Here is a 15,179-nt window from a genome sequence, read left to right as displayed (position 1 = left end):
TCCCCACGACTTCCATTATGGCGTACGTACATGTAAATAATCTCTGCCTTAAAATCCACAGAACGATGAAAAGTCCAGGGTGTGCCACTCAAACCTCCCTGATTTCAAAGACCCAGAAATAAAAGCACAGTAGATAGGACAATGAAAAATGCACTACATTGTAGAGCATCTCAAAGAATTTATTTATCTATCATCAATACACCTCTGCACGTGAACCATTTGTAGCACGAAGAATATCGGGTCTATATTCAATTTCTCGCCAAGTTCTTTGTAACATTTCCTCTGTTACTGTTGCAATCGCATTACTGATACGATGTCGCAACGTAGGAATATCGTCCACTTGCGTCGCATACACGCGGTCCTTCAGGAATCGCCACACGAAGAAATCAAGCGGCGTAACGTCGGGTGAGCGTGGTGGCGAGGCAATGGGTCCTCGGCGTCCGATCCAACGATTGGGAAATTTCCTATCCAGGAACTTGCGAATAGCCGTTGACCAATGCGGCGGAGCTCCATCTTGTTGAAAAATGATGTCGGGTTGCAAGTCTTGTGTCGGAGAGTATACAAACTGCTCCATGTCCAGATACACTGATCCATTGACTGTTTGTTCCGCAAAGGACAGTCCAACAACCCTGTCGTGCATTAGCCCACACCAGACGTTTAGTTTAGGGCTATCACTAACGCGTTCAATGACAACATGCGGATTTTTTTAACCCTAAATCCGAACATTATGCCTATTAACGCTTTCTTATATGTGGAAGGTTGCCTCATCTGGGAATAAACATTTTTCCAGGAAGCTGACATCCATATCAATACGCTGCAGCATATCCAGAGCAAATTGTTGTTGGCTTGGCGTCAGATGTTGCAGAATTTGCACTTTGTAACCAGAAATACGAAGACGCTTCTGACGCGGGAGTATAAATTCTTCGAGATGCTCTACAGTGCTGTGCATTTTTCATTGTCATATCTAGTGTGGTTTATCTCTCCTGAGTCCTTGAAATCAGAGAGGTTTGAGTCGGGCTCCCTGTATTCGCTTTTGGTTCCAAAGTTAAACCAAAAAGCTTAGTTACGTTTAAATGAACGGTCGGGACGTTTTCGTTGACCCCTCAATATTTAGTGGACTCGTGAATATGTTTAGTTACTAAAATGTAAAAAAATAAAAAGAACCGCTAGTTTTCCCCCAATGAAATATCTCTCATCCTTATTTCGGAGGAAGGTTAGAGTTTAACGTCCACAAGATAATTTGAAACAGAGCATAAGCTCAGGATGAGGAAATAAATCGACTGTGTAATCTTCGAAGTAACCTATCTACATCTGAATTTACAGCTGCATCTGCATCTATGAAGGGCGTTCAGTAAATAACGCACCATTTTTTTCTGAAAGCAGGTTGGTTTTATTAAGGATTACAATACACCATATTATTCCCCAGTCGTCTGGCAACAAAACTCTATTTTTCACAATAATCTTCGTCCACTGTGACTGCCTTACACAACCGTATTTGAAGGGCGTGTATGCCCGCATAGTACCACTCGTAGCGGAAGTCCAACTGCTTACTGCATCAATAATCTCTCCATCATCCATGTACTGCTCCCCTCGACTTTGTTGCGATGTTGGTAGACGCCTCGCCCAACGATTCATGGAGCTTTTGTTCATTGCCAATTCTCCGTAAATACACTGACGATCCAAAGAAACTGGTACACCTGCCTAATATCGTGTAGGGTCCCCGCAAACACGCCGAAGTGCCTCAACACAAGTTGACATGGGCTCGACTAACGTCTGAAGTAGTGCTGGAGGGAACTGACACCATGAATCCTCCAGGTCTGTCCATAAATCCATAAGAGTACCAGGGGGTGGAGATCTTTTCTGAACAACACATTGCAAGGCATCCCAGATATGCTCAATAATGTTCATGTCAGGGGAGCTTGGTGATCAGCGGAGGTATTTGAAATCAGAAGACTGTTCCTGTAGAGAATCTGGACGTGTGGTATGTCGCATTGCCTGGAACTGCCCACGTCCGTCGGAATGCACAACGGAAATGAATGGACGTAGGTGATCAGACAGGATGCTTACGTAAGTGTCACATGTCATAGTTGTACCTAGACTTATCAGTGGTCTCATATCACTCCAACTGCACACGCCCCACACCATTACAGAGCCTACACCAGCTTGAACAGTCTCCTGCTGACATGCAGTGCCCATGGATTCATGAGGCTGTCTCCATACACATACACATCCATCCTGGATACGATTTGAAACGATGTCCGTCCGACCAGGCAACATGATTCCAGTCATCAACAGTCCAATGTTGGTGTTGGTGTTGACGGGCCCAGGCAAGGTGTAAAGCTTTGTGTCGTGCAGTCATCAGGGTACACGAGTTTGCCTTCGGTTCTGAAAGCCCATATAGATGACGTTTCGTTGAATGGTTCGCACGCTGACACTCGCTGATGACACAGCACTGAAATCTGCAGCAATCTGGGGAAAGGATGACTTCTGTCAGGCTTCACTAGCGTCCTGTGTGTGGTCTCCTCCACAGTTGAACACCACTTTCGTAAAATTCTCCCAATAAACTGACGTCAACCATCTGCCTTCCCTACTAAAATCCTAATGTGTTCGTTCCACTTCATACTGCTTTACGGCCAGACACTCAAACGACGTCACTATTTCAAGTAGCACCCTATTAATGCTATACTTGAACATAATGGGTCTGTTTTTCCTACTCATCTGCGTTAACTTACATTTTTCTACATTTAGAGCTAGCTGCCATTCATCACACCAACTAGGAATTTTGTCTAACTTGTAAGTCACATTGTACGCTGTTACAGTCACTCATCGACGGTACCTACCCGTGCACTACGGCATCATCAGCATACAGGCGCTGATTGCTGCCCACCGTGTCCACCAGATCATTTGTGAATGCAGAGAACAAGAGTGGTCTTATGACACATCCATGGAGCACCCCTGACAATCCCTGGCCTCTGTCTGATGATCACTCACCGCCGAGGACAACAAAGTGGGTTGCATTACTTAAGAAGTCTTCGAAGCTTCGCATATCTGGGAACCCATTCTATATGCTCGTACCTTCGTTAACGGTCTACAGGGTGGCAACGTGACAGTGTAGGAAATGAGGTAATAACTACGGCAAAAATAAACTGTTTTTAGGTCTAAACTTCGTTAGAACAATTATCACTTACGATATATTTAACATTTACACAAGTGAATAATAAATACCAATTGGGGATGACACAAATGTATTGAAACTAGTTTGTACGTTTATGTAATTTGAATAAGAGGCCGGCCTGATTTCCCATTAACAGTCTACAAACATGATTGCTAAAACCACTCAAAAAATAATTAAACATAGATACGTTACACGAGTCCCTCACTGAAGAAGGTGCATCTTTTTACGCTAGAATGAAAATCTACACGTAAATATTGAAAATAAGTACTAAATCTGTATCCTCCGATAATGATCATAGTCTGAAAGTTTCTCCATCTACTTCTGCGCGTGAAGTCGCAAAAAAATGAAATGTGTATCTTGCAGTTCCAGAAAGTACGTGTTTGTAGTTACGTATCATTAAGATTTGCTCTCTTATGCAACCTAAAAGAAGCTCCATCATTCATACAATACTTTTTAAGCTTTCCTTTTTCATATTTTTTCTGGTTGTTTGGTTTGATAAAATACTATCTACAGACAACATAAATATTGCTCTGTGTCTAGAGCTAAAGAAAGTTCTGAATGACGGAAAAAGAAAATCCTTTTTTAGGGAAGGACGAACAAGCAATAGTGCGCCGTGACGTCATGGTGAGACACATGACGCGTATTCAGGCTGACGACGGTTCCTAACCGGATCCGGTCGTCCAGAATTAGGCTCTACATCCGTTTCTTTCTGTACCTTCCAGAACCTCAGTGGCTCTCTTCCTACGTCCTGCATATATATATAGGGAGAGAGAGAGAAAGAGAAAGAGAAAGAGAGAGAGAGAGAGAGAGAGAGAGAGTATCGTATACACAGGGAATAAAAGCGCAGTGCATTGGCGTGGCTGTCATTTGTAGCCAGATGATTCATGTGAAGAGGGGTTCGTCGTGATTATGACCCGCAGGGCAGGAATTAACAGACTCTGAACGCGGAATGGTAGTTGGTGTTAGGCACTCGGGACATTCCATTTCGGAAATAATTGAGGGGTTCAGTGTTCCGAGATCCATAGAATGCGCTAAGAATATCAAATTTCAGGCATTACCTCTCACCACATACAACGCATTTAGCAACGACCTTCACTTAACGACCGAGAACAGCGACCTTTAGTTACAGCAGTCAGTGCTAAGAGACAAGCAAGAGTGTGTGAAATAAGCGCAGAAATTAGTGTGGGACGTGCGACGGATGTAGCCGTTAGGACAGTGCGACGTAATTTGTCGTTAATGGCCTATGGCAGCAGTCGACATAGCCTTAAGCTGCTCTCCTGCGCTCATGATCATATCGGTTGGAGCCTAGATAAGTGGGAAACAGTGACCTGGACAGATGACTCTGTATTTAAGTTGGTAAGAGCTGATGGCAGTGTTCGGTGTGCCGTAAAGCCCACGGCGCCATGGATCCAAGCCGTTCAAATGGTTCAAATGGCTCTGAGCACTATCGGACTCAACTGCTGTGATCATTAGTCCCCTAGAACTTAGAACTACTTAAACCTAACTAACTTAAGGACATCACACACATCCATGCCCGAGGCAGGATTCGAACCTGCGACCGTAGCAGTCGCACGGTTGCGGACTGCGCGCCTAGAACCGCTAGACCACCGCAGCCGGCTGATCCAAGCCGTTAAGAAAGCTGTGTGCAAGCTGCTAGGGGCTACATAATGATGCGGGTTGTGTTCACATGGAATGAACGACGAAGGCCGGTGTGCCGGCCAGCCTGGATGTGGTTTTTAGGCGGTTTTCCACATCCTACTAGGTGAATACCGGGCTGGTCCCCACGACTCGCAGACATTTGAAACACACTCACACACTCACACTATTTCACGACTGACACTGGCTGCAGATAGCTGGGGTACACTAATTCCGTCCCGGAGGGGGGGAGGGGGGGGGGGTATGAGGTGGCGGCAGAAAGGGCATCCGGCCACCCCTTAAAATTAACCATGCCGAGTCCGTACTTAACCCTGCCGACCCTGCGCACAGTGTGGGATAATGGCGGTAACAAAGGAAAAAAAGAAAGTGAGAAAGAAAGAATGGAGTGGGCAAGTTGTGCACAAAAGTATGCAGCGAAAACACTTTCGCAATTGTGGATGGCTATAGAGCCAGCGTGGCTCAACATATATGGAGGGGACCTCCAACGAGTTGTTTAGTCTGTGCTATGTCGAGATGCTGGACTACGCTGGGCGAAAGGTTGTCTGACATCATAATGGGAAGGACGGGACCTCCAACGAGTTGTATAGTCCGTGCTACGTCGAGCTGCTAGACTGCGGCAGGCGAAAGGCGCCCTGACACCATATTGGGAAGTATAGAAGTGTAGAGCCAGCATGGCTCAACATATCTGGAGGGGATCTCCGACGAGTTGTTTAGTCCGTGTTACGTCGAGCTGCTGGAGCACGCAGGGCGAAAAGCGGTTTGGCACCATATTGGGAACTACCCCTCAGTGTAATGTAACATCTTCCCTGCCCCACCTCTACCCTTTTCCTCCAGCTGCACCTCCTCATCCGCGCATTTCCTCATTCGGAGCTGATAGCAGCTGCCAGGCTGTACTTGGCCGTACTTGTCAGTGTAGCGCCCTCGGCGGCGGACGCGACTTCCTCGTTCTCCACTGTGTGCGGGTGGGTGTAGTGCTGGTGTGCGCCGGGCGACAGCGCCTGTTGTGACGCGACGGCCCGCCGGCTGAGGCGGCGGCGCCAGGGCGTCGCGGGTCGCGGGGTTAGCGCGAGATAAGGCGGCAGCTGGCCGCACAGTGGCTGCCGGCGGACAGCCGGCGCCAGCCAGCGACCCCGCGACCCGCGACGCGTTTCAAAACTCGGCCGCGCCGCGCGCAGCTGCAGCCGCGGCAAAAAGTAGAGGAGCGCAGTAAGCGGGCGGCCCACCAGTAAACAGCGCAGATAGCGCAGCCACGCCGGCCGGCTTCGCGCGCCGTTACTCTCCGGCGTTAACGTAGCGCATTCATTCAGCTCGGCCCAGCAGCTGGTCTCGGCGATACTCTGCTTTAATTTTAGACTCGGTGCCTTTTTTCCTCTGCGGCATCAATCATCCCACTGGTTCGAGGCGGCCCGCCGCAACTTCCTCTTACGAGCCAACCTCTTCGCCAAGGAGTAACCCTTACACCAAACGTCCTCAATAATTTCGTCGACATATTTCTACACTACTGCCCATTGAAATTGGTACACCACGAAGATGACATGTTACAGACGCGAAATTTAACCGACAGGAAGAAGATCCTGTGATACGCAAATGATTAGCTTTTCAGAACATTCGCACAAAATTGGCGCCGGTGGCGACACCTACAACGTGCTGACATGAGGAAAGTTTCCAACCGATTTCTCATACAGAAACAGCTGACCGGCGTTGCCTGGTGAAACGTTCTTGTCATGCCTCGTACGGAGGAGAAATGCGTACCATCACGTTTCCGACTTTGATAATGGTCGGATTGTAGTCTATCACGACACTGCTGCACTCGTTGGTCGAGATCCAATGACTGTTAGGAGCATATGGAATCGGTGGGTTCAGGAGGGTAATACGGAACGCCGTGCTGGATCCCAACGGCCTCGTATCACTAGCAGTCGAGATGACAGGCATCTTATCCGCATGGCTGTAACGGATCGTGCAGCGACGTCCCGATCCCTGAGTCAACAGGTGGAGAGGTTTGCAAGACAAAAACCATCTGCACGAACAGTTCGACGACGTTTGCAGCAGCATGGACTATCAGCTCGGAGACCACGGCTGGGGTTACCCTTGACGCTGCATCAGGTACAGGAGCGCCTGCGATGGTGTACTCAACGACGAACCTGCGTGCACGAATGGCAAAACTTCATTTTTTCGGATGAATCCTGGTTCTGTTTACAGCATCATGATGGTCGCATCCGTGTTTGGCGACGTCGCGGTCAACGCACATTGGAAGCGTGTATTCGTCATCGCCATACTGGCGTATCAGCCGGCGTGATGGTATGAGGTGCCATTGGTTACACGTCTCGGTCACCTCTTGTTCGAAACGACGGCACTTTGAACAGAGGACGATACATTTCAGATACCTTACGACCCGTGGCTCCATCCTTCATTCGATCCCTGCGGAACCCTATATTTCAACACGATAATGCACGACCGCATGTTGCAGCTCCTGTACGGGCCTTTCTGGATACAGAAAATGTTCGACTGCTGCCTTGGCCAGCACTTTCTCCAGATCTCTCGCCAATTGAAATCGTCTGGTCAATGGTGGCCGAGCAACTGGCTCGTCAGAATACGTCAGTCACTACTCTTGATGAAGTGTGGTATCGTGTTGGAGCTCCATGGGCAGCTGTAACTGTACACGCCATCCAAGCTCTGTTTGACCTAATGCCCAGGCCGTTATTGTGGCCAGAGGTGGTTCTGGGTACTGATTTCTCAGGATCTATGCACCCAAATTGCGTGAAAATGTAATCACATGTCAGTTCTAGTATAATATATTTCCCCAATGAATACCGGTTTATCTTCTGCATTCCTTTTTGGTGTGGCAATTTTAATGTCCAGTAGGGTACATCTACGAGGTGTGTTTAAAAATTTCCTGAACGTATCCCATAAAATTTTCCTACACTTATCTTTCACTTATTGTCCACGGTGTCCTTCGAAATACTGTCTTCCACAATTGATATAAGGCTCCCATTGCCGTTTCCACTTCCAGAAGCAGTCTTGGTACGCCTCTTTCTGGGTGGCGCGAAGCGTCGTCTGTGAACTTTCCTTTATGTCGTTTATCCTAGCAAATCTTCGTCTTTTTAGCCAGGTCTCCAACTCTGGAAATGAAAAAAAAGTCCGTCTAGGCCAGGACCGGACAGTACGGAGGGTGAGACAGCACATTGATTTCGTTTTTTGTGCAATAGTCACGCGGGCCGCATAGAACCAGTCACATGATTGATGCTCCAAAGGAAGAAAAGACACTAGCAAATGGTTATCTTGATGCAATAACCATGGATTGTGTCGCCACATATCATGTCGCTTTCGTCTCACATTTCCTCGCAGGCGTCGAAACATGACCCTATAGTACCTCTGATTAAAAGTCTGTACCTGTGCCACGAATTCATGATGGACTAATACTTTAAAGTCAGAGAAAACTATCAACGTTGCTTTGACATTTGATCTGACCTGACGGGCTTTCTTCGGTCTTGGAAAACCTTTCCCGAACCACTGTGAAGACTGAACCTTCATCGCAACATCATAACCGTAGACCCACGTATAATCACCAGCTCTCATTCTCGTAAGGAACATCTCATTCTCATTTGCACGATCCAAGAGCTCTTCACAGATTGCAAGGGAAGGTCTTTCTGCTCTTGACTCATGAGCCGTGGAACGAATTTCGCGGCAACACGATGGATTCGAAGATGATGCTGCTTCAGGATTTCATGAATGATCTAGCTGAAATCTTACATTCTTCTGTAATCACTTGCAGAGTCAGTCTTCGATTGGCGTGCACAATTTCGTTCACGTTCCCGACATGAGCAACATCGGTAGACGTCGAAGGGCGTCCTGAATGAGGGTCATCTTTAACTTCCGTCCAGCCATTTTTAAATCGTGTAAACCATTCATAACACCGAGGTCGGTTTAAGCACTCATCACCGTAGGCTTCCTGTATCATTTGGTGCGTCTCTGTAAAGGTTCTCTTGAGTTTCGCGCAAAATTTAACGCAGACGCGTTGCTCCACTAACTCTTCGATCTCGAAATTCGCAAACTGTGCGACACACCATTCTACTCAGTACAGCAGGGAACAGTAACTAACGGACATAAAACGATGAAACTTCCGGCAGTTACACATTAAACACTGGCGTCATCAGAGATGCCAACCGCATTTCTCTCCAATGCACCAATGGCGCGAAATTACGAAAGTTCCGGGATTCCTGAACAGACCTCGTACATCTACGTACATGGTACAGAAACCACCGTACAGTGCGTGTCGAAGGATATCTTGTACTACTACTGATCATTTCCTTTCTTTTTCGACTCACAAATAGAGCGAAGGAAAAACGAATGCCTTTATGCCTCCGTATGAGCCATAATTTCTCGCATCTTATCTTTATGGTCTTACGCGAAATTTATCTTGGCGGCGGTAGAACAGTTTTGCAGTCAGCTTCGAAACCCAGTTCTCTAAATTTTCTCAGTAGTGTTCCTCTAAAATAACGTCGCCTTCCCTCCCGGGATTTCCATTCGAGTTCCTAAAGCATTTCCGTAATACTTGCGCATGTAACTCGTACCTTCCGGTAACAAATCTAGCGAGCCGCCTCTGAATTTCTGCGATGTCTTCGTTTAATCCGACCCATATGTGGATCACAAACACTCGAGCAGTGCTCAAGAATATGTCGCACCAGCATCCTATATGTGGTCTACTTTACGGATGAACGCCCGCAGCTCGTGGTCATGCGGTAGCGTTCTCGCTCCCCGCGCACGAGGTCCCGGGTTCGATTCCCGGCGGGGACAGCGGTTTTCTCTGCCTCGAGATGACTGGGTGTTGTGTGTCTTTCATCATCATCTCATCGTCATTGACTCGCAAGTCACCGAAGTGGCGTCAGCTCAAAACGACTTGCAATTTCTGCGGCCGAACACCCCGCACGGGGCTTCTCGGCCAACAATGCCGTACGATCATTTCGTTTCATTTACAGATGAACGACACTTTGCTATAATTCTCCCAACAAAGCCAAGTCGACCATTCGCCTTCCCTATTGCAAGCCTTACGTGCTCGTTTCATTTCATATCGCTCTGCAACGTTACGCCCAGATATTTAAACGACGTGACTGTAACAAGCAGCACTTCACTAATGTCCTATTCGAATATTACTTGTTTTTCATACTCATCCGCATTAGCTTACATTTTTTGACAAAACCGGGTGTGCCCTCCTACAGTCAATCAACAGCGGCACCTTCCCATACACCACAGCGTCATCAGCAAACAATCTCAGATTGTTGCCCAATCCGCCTGTCAGGTCATTTATGTATATAGCAGATAACAGAGGTCGTTTCACCACTCCCCTGGGGCACTCCTGACGATACCCTTGTCTCTGATGAACAGTCGTCGGCCGGGGTGACCGAGCGGTTCTAGGCGCTACAGTCTGGATCCGCGCGACCGCTAAGGTCGCAGGTTCGAATCCTGCCTCGGGCATGGATGTATGTGATGTCCTTAGGTTAGTTAGGTTTAAGTAGTTCTAAGTTCTAGGGGACTGATGGCCTTAGAAGTTAAGTCCCATAGTGCTCCGAAGCATATGAACCATTTTTGATGAGCAGTCGCCGTCGACGACAACGTGCTGGGTTCTTCGAGTGACCCTCATATCAGAGAAGCTATTCCACATGCCTTCGTCAACACTCTGCAGTGAGCACATGTCTTCCTTGCAAGGTAGCAGACTTCGTTCATATCATCCACTTCGTGGTCCCCACTTTTGATGTTTAATTTTATCGCTAGTCGCGCTTGGCTACATTTCATGGCTTTCGTCTTTCTTCATCATTCTGTTCAGTACATCCTGTCAATTTTTCCCACTTCCACTGAGGACAGCAATGTCACCTATTGCATGGGGGCTTAATTAAATAGAATGCAAATAATTTTAATTTCAGGTTGCTGTGTGTCAGGTTACGCACGCAGTCTCGTAACCGGTGGGCCCTGGATAATATTAGTACGCAATCTGACTGCAGAGAATAACAACAAAGAATGAAAGGAAATTTCCATTAATACAATTAATTAATTAAGTCCCCAGCAACTATAAAAGCTACGAAACAACAAAGTATAAGTGTAACTGTTCTGTGTGTGGGAGTGTGATTCAACATACACATCTGGCACGGTTCTTCCTCAATACGATAAGATGCTTTAAACGCCATTTACAATGAAATAATTAATAAAAACCACAAATACTACGATTGCACATGGAAACCAGAATTACACTCTAATCATGAACACAAGCCAGATGCTTTGTTGACTGAACCTGTGAGCAAGAGGCATTGTTAGTTAGGAAGCTTGAAATAAATAAAAATAAAAAATGCGTTACCTTCATATATATTGACGAAAAATACACTCTGATCATTACAACATCCCCATCGAATAACATATGGTGTTTTACCCACCAGAACAACTAGTACTCTATCGACGTCTCAACAAGCACAGATCACGCCTACCTCAGAACTACTACTGCACTCCTAACTTCTCAGCGGCAACTGCCGGTGGAGGCGACTGAATAATACTCTTTGGCGCAATCTCTGGCGCTGTGACTCAGTGCGGCCACCTTTCACTATGAGTGACAATCTTTCAGCCTGAATTTAAATGTCACTCCTGAAGCTATCTTTAATTTCCGTCGCTTCACATTCGATATGCAGACTGAATAGGCACGGAGAGAGGCAGCATCATCACGTTACATCGATTTTAACCTAGTCACTTTGTTCTTGGTCTTTCATTTATGTTGCTCCTTCCTGGTTGATATACATGTTCTATATTACCTAACTTTCCCTGTGGCTATCGCTCTGAGAATTTCCTACGTTGAGCGTTGCTGCGGCTCGCGTCGGTACTGTTTCGAGGTTTCCGCCCTCTGCTGGAGGCCAGACGATATAGTTTAGTTGGCATGGTCGCGGTTGTTTGCCTTCTTCTCACGTTGACTGGCCCCACTCGGTATCGCAAGCGTTGCCTGTCCGTTGGTGCAACAGCGGTTGTTATCGATATGTAATAACTGTTGCCCTGTCTTTGGAGTGACGTCGTTGTTTTTCCGGGTCGTGTGGGTGGGACAGTTCGATTGGGAACTCAGGAGGAGGCAGGTCCGCGCAGTGCCAGAACACGCCGGGACTGCTGGCAGCACGCTTGGACTGACGGATGGAAGGGCTGTGGTCACGAGGGTGTACGACCTCGTCGTAAACCGGATCTGATTAACTTTCCTACTCTTCTTATTACTATTTACTGCGTTCAGCTTGTTACAATTTGTTAAGTTCAACCAGCGGGAATTTTTCTTGCCTGGTGGCCGCTAACGCCTCAGTTACCTGCCCTGGGGGTTAGTGTATGTAACGGCAGTGTACGTTTCTCGCCTTGCCGCTGCTGTCCGGTAAGGCGTGTAGTAAACCGCTTTCGTGTCATTTACGAGTTCCTAACCAGGAGCGAATTTTATTATATCATCTGTGTGCTTTAATAGTTTAGTTTCTTGAGTTTCTGCGTGTAAATATAAAGTCTAATGGCCACAATTCTCGAGTTTTCGTTTGCGTCAGAAAGTAAACCGAGTCTGTGATAAATTAGAAGTTCCTTATCAGGGGCACATTATTTAGTTTCACCTGAGTGCTTCAGTGGTTTAGTTCCTGAATACATGCGTATTACTAGACACGGTTCGTGCGTATTCGAAAGGGTCTACATTAGAGTTGCGCAGCACGTGCCGATAGTCCTATTATCTGCATAGTTTAGTTTTCCACGGTCTTTGGTATGGATAGGGACTGCGACTGTTGTGTGCTGATGCGAGCCGAGTTGGTGACACTTCGCTCTCAGCTTCAGGCTGTGATGGCTTCGGTTACACAGCTTGAGGCTGCAGTGGATGGGCACCATTGTTGTGGACTGGCCGTGGGGATCCAACTGACGTCCAGCACGTCAGAGTCCTCCGATCGGTCCTCACTGACGGCCAACCCAGTTACTGCTCGCACTGAGGCTGACCCCTCACCTGTGGTCGAGTGGGAGGTTGCACTGGGGCGAAGCAGGCGGCAAAAGACTTCCCAGGCGGCCGCACGTAAGGCCTCACCGATTTGTCTGACAAACAAGTTCCAGGTGCTGTCTGTGGCTGAACTGTCGCTGAACCGGATGCTATTGCCTGTCCTGTTTCAGAGGAAATCACTCAGCCTGCAAGATCCGGGCAATCGGAGAGGGTGGAACTATTGGTAGTTGGGAGCTCCAACGTTAGGCGCGTTATGGGGGCCCCTTAGGGAGTTGGCTGACAAGGAGGGTAAGAAAACCAATGTTCACTCCGTGTGTATACCGGGTGGAGTCATTACAGATGTGGAATGGGTCCTCCCGGATGCCATGAAGGGCACAGGGTGCTGTCAACTGCAGGTGGTTGCTCAAGTCGGTGTCAATGATGTGTGTCGCTTTGGATCAGAAGAGATTCTCTCTGGTTTCGAGCGGCTAACAGAAATGGTAAAGGCTGCCAGTCTTGCTCGCAAGATGAAAGCAGAGCTGACCATTTGCAGCGTAGTCGACAGGACTGACTGCGGACCTTTGGTACAGAGCCTAGTGGAGGGTCTGAATCAGAGCCTCAGACGGTTCTGCGACCGTGTGGGATGCAGATTGCTCGACTTGCGCCAAAGGGTGGTTGGGTCTCGGGTTCCGCTGAATAGGTCAGGTGTCCACTATACGCAGGAGGCGGCTACACGGGTAGCAGGGGCTGTGTGGCGTGGACTGGGCGGTTTTTTAGGTTAGAGGGTCTCGGGAAAACACAAGATGGGCTTCAGTCACAAAGGGTGCACGCTGAACACAGGAAGAATGTAGATACAGGAACCATTGGTATAACAGTTTTAAAATGTCGTACCTGTGTTGGGAAAGTACCAGAGCTCCAAGCGCCAATAGAAAGCACTGATGCTCAAATCGTTAGAGGCACTGAATGCTGGCTAAAACCGAATATAAGCTCAGCCGAAATTTTTGCGAAGAACCTAATGGTGTTCCGAAAAGATAGGCTAAACACGGTTGGCCGTGGCGTGTTTGTTGCTATTAGAAGTAATTTAACTTCTCACGAAATTGAAGTAGATACTTTCTGTGAGTTAGTATGGGCAGGGGTGGTTGTTGGCAACTGCAATAAAAAAATAATTGGATCCTTTTACTGACCTCCCAGTTCAGATGATGCAGTTGCTGAAAGGTTCAAAGAAAACTTGAGTTTAATTTCAAACATGTTCCGTCTCATACGATAATAATTGGTGGTGACTTTAATTTATCCTCGATATCTTAGCGAAAATACATGTTTAATTCCGGAGGTACGCATAAAATATCATCCGAAATCGTGCTAAACGCATTCTCTGACAATTATTTCGAGGAGTTAGTTCATGAGCCCACGCGAGTAGTAATCGGTTGTGAAAACACACTTGATCTCTTGGCAACAAATAAACTGGAGTTAATAACCAGCAACAAAACCGATAAATAGATCAGTGGACACAGGGTTGCCATAGCGATACTGAATATTGTAATCCTCAAATCCTCCAAAAGTAAGCGAAAAGTATACCTCATCAAAAAAGCAGATAAAATTTCACTTGCGGCCTTCCTGAAAGACAATATCCACTCATTCCAAATTAATAATATAAGTGGAGACCAGATGTGGCTCAAGTTCAAAGAAATAGTATCGGCAGCAATTGAGAGGTTTATACCAAATAAACTAACAAACGACGGAGCTGATCCTCCTTCGTACACAAAACGGGTTAGAACACTGTTGCACAAACAACGAAACAAACATGCTAAATTTAAAGAGACGTAAAATCCCCAAGATTGGCGATCGTTTACAGAAGCTCGAAACTTAGTACGGAGTTCATTGCGAGACGCCTATAATAGTTTCCACAACGAAACTTTGTCTCGAAACCTGGCAGAAAATCCAAAGAGATTCTGGTGATACTACTGAAGACAGTGCTGCCAAAGCAGAGTTACTAAACACATCCTTCCTAAATGCCTTCACAAAAGAAGAAGAAGTAAATATTCCAGAATTAGAATCGAGAATAGACGCCAACATGAATAACGCAGAAGTAAATATCCGCGGAGTAGTGAAGCAACTTAAGTCACTTAATAAAAGAAAGTCTTCTGGTCGAGACTCTATACCAATTAGGTTCCTTTCGGAGTATCCTGGTGCATTAGCTCCATACTTAACAATCATATAAAACCCTTCGCTCGAAGAAAGATCTGTACCCAAAGACTGGAAAGTTGCACAGGTCACACCAATATTCAAGAAAGGTAGTAGGAGTGATCCACTAAATTACAGGCCCATATCGTTAACGTCAATATGCAGCAGGATTTTAGAATATATATTGTGTTCGAACATTATGAATTACCTCGA

Source organism: Schistocerca gregaria, chromosome 3 (genome assembly GCF_023897955.1).
Source record: "Schistocerca gregaria isolate iqSchGreg1 chromosome 3, iqSchGreg1.2, whole genome shotgun sequence".
In the NCBI taxonomy this organism is placed as follows: domain Eukaryota; kingdom Metazoa; phylum Arthropoda; class Insecta; order Orthoptera; family Acrididae; genus Schistocerca; species Schistocerca gregaria.
The sequence above is the reverse complement of the archived record's forward strand: the minus strand, read 5'-3'. Positions refer to the sequence as shown.